The sequence below is a fragment of the Mus pahari genome, chromosome 19, assembly GCF_900095145.1.
Source record: "Mus pahari chromosome 19, PAHARI_EIJ_v1.1, whole genome shotgun sequence".
NCBI classification, from domain to species: Eukaryota; Metazoa; Chordata; class Mammalia; order Rodentia; family Muridae; genus Mus; species Mus pahari.
In genome coordinates this window covers 19,845,952-19,848,459 of record NC_034608.1, presented here as the reverse complement: position 1 = coordinate 19,848,459, position 2,508 = coordinate 19,845,952, and the positions used below count along the sequence as shown (strand labels likewise).

General features: G+C 51.6%; 1 pseudogene across 1 annotated transcript; it reads left to right on the top strand.

Moving 5' to 3' along the window:
- The first annotated feature begins 1,176 nt into the window (after positions 1-1,176).
- On the top strand, positions 1,177-2,051 carry LOC110337131 (annotated as a pseudogene). Its single transcript, XR_002381243.1, has one exon. The product of XR_002381243.1 is annotated as a calcineurin B homologous protein 3 pseudogene (transcript).
- Positions 2,052-2,508: the final 457 nt, after the last annotated feature.

Here is a 2,508-nt window from a genome sequence, read left to right as displayed (position 1 = left end):
GAACTCAGAAATCCGCCTGCCTCTGCCTCCTGAGTGCTGGGATTAAAGGCGTGCACCACCATACCCGGCTGTGTGTGGCTCTGAGTGAACTGTCTAGCAAAGCCATTGCTATGTTTGGGTTGGTGAGTAGAGGCTGAGAAATTTTGAGACGGTTTGAACCCTGAAGAGATGTTTCCCTGGAAAGTCTGTACTGGGCACGACATGAGAGCTTGCAGCTACAAAAACCTTGGTCCTAAGACACTCCTGGGCAAACCTGGAGTTCTTACTTGTGATTATGGCTGGCCATGGTGAAACGGGCTGGGATTTGTGTGGGATGTCTGCTCTCAAGAGCTGCAAGGGCAAGATAACTTTGGTCGCTGAAACCCTTCCCAGCTCCAATTAACCTTGTAGGATGTTTGAATAAAGTAACTGGAGTGAGCTAGCTGTGTGTCAGTCTTTTCCAAGAAGGCTGAATCCCTCTGCTCCTTTAGGAAATGAAGGCTTGGCATCTTGGTGAGCTTCTCTGTCCCCTCCTCTCCTCCCTTCTCCTCTCCTCTCCCCTCCCCTCCCCTCCTCTCCCTTCCTCTCCTTCCTTCTCCTTTCCCCTCCTCTCCTCTCCCCTCCTCTCCTCTCCTCTCTCATCCCTTCTCCCCTCCCCTCTTCTCTCTTCTCCCCTCTCTTCTCTCCCTCCTTCCCTCCTTTCTTCCTCCCATCTTTCCATCTTTCCTTTGAATGACTTGGAACTCAACTGTGCAGTTATTTTTTTGACACAGAGTCTCACTGTGTGAGCTCTGGCCTCATGCTGTGCTCAAACTCACAGAGATTCTCCTGCCCCTACCTCCTGAATGCTGGAATCACTGGCCAGTTTAGCATCTTTTGTAAGACAAAGACACACATCTTTGGTTGTCCTAGGAAAACCAAAACGTGCTCTCTCTTTTCATATATATAATTATATAATGTATAAAATATATAACAAATATATGACCTATAATATATGTAACATGTAATACATAATATATAATATGCAATCTATAATACATAATGTGTAATATACAACACATTTATAATATTTGTTACAATCTGCTTCATTTCACTGAATTTGGGGAGGAAAGAGCCTTCGGGGATTGTGACGGGCCTGCCCTAACAGAGGTTGCTTTGATGACCTAATAAATCAGAACGGCAGCGAGGTGGGACCCACCAGGGAGCCCGAGCCCTTCCACTGAGCGCCTGAGGTCGTTCCGAGCACACCGGGCACCATGGGCGCCTCACTTTCGTTCGAGGAGGAGTGGGAGCGCGAGAGCAGGACCGACTTATGGTGGGCGCACATCCAGGAGGTGATGAAGAAGTGCGACTTCAGCTGGGAGCAGATCAAGCAGCTGCACCAGAGGTTCAGGCTGCTGAGCGGGGACCAGCCCACCCTACAGCCAGAGAGCTTCGACAACGTCCTGGACTTGGAGTTCAACCCGATCCGCTCCAGGATCATCCACGCCTTCTTCGACAACCGGAACCTGGGCAAAGGGACCAGCGGTCTGGCGGAGGAGATCACCTTCCAGGACTTCCTGACCATCATCTCCTACTTTCGGCCGCTGCGGCCCAGTCTCAACAAAGAGGAGGCGGAGCAGAACCGTAAAGAGAAGATGCGGTTCCTCTTCAACATGTACGACCAGGACTGCGATGGGATCATCACCCTGCAGGAGTACCGCCGGGTGGTGGAGGACCTGCTGTCGGCGAACCCGCAGGTGGACAGAGACACTGTGCGCTCCGTCGCCAGTGCCATCGCCCAGGGCGCCTTGAAGGAGGCATCCAGGGCGTCCGACCAGCCGCTGATGGAGGGCCAGTTGTATGAGGGCATCACTTTCGAGGACTTCATCAAGACCTGGAAGAGCCTCGAACTGGAGGTCAAGATGCAAGTCAGCTTCCTGAACCTAGAAGCCACGGTCTTATGCCAGTGACCTGCAGGCTGCTGCACCCTCACTGGAGAAGCTGCCCCTTGAATCCGGCAGACCCTTGCAGCAGCTACGGGCGGGGTACGTGGGACTTGATGGATTTCATCGCTCAGAATAAAGAGATCAAAAGAGAAGAGCGGAGCGTGGCTGTGCTTGCCTTGTATCCCAGCACTCTGGAGGCAGAGGCAGGCAGATCTCTGAGGCCAGCCTGGTCTACAGAGTGAGTTCCTGGCAGGCCAGAGCTCACACAGTGAGACTCAGTGTCAAAAATAAAATGAATAGAACATAAATGTACCAATGGCCAGTAAACACGAAAATCGTAAGCATACTTTGCCCATCAGGGGTTCTATCCCATGCTAGGCACAATGGCTATCAGTAAAACAAATGGTGGGTAGGATGCAGGGGCACAAGGGAAGGAAACACGTACATGTGGAGCCCCAACTTTAACACTCCCTAAAACCTGTTCCCCAGATCATTAAAAATGTGGCCAGTAAAAAGCCTTTGTTCTCTAAGGGCAGCTGAGGGTCTTCTGTTCCTCCACCTGACAGCTAGCTAGGCAATTATCTCAGTTGCCCCAGCCAGG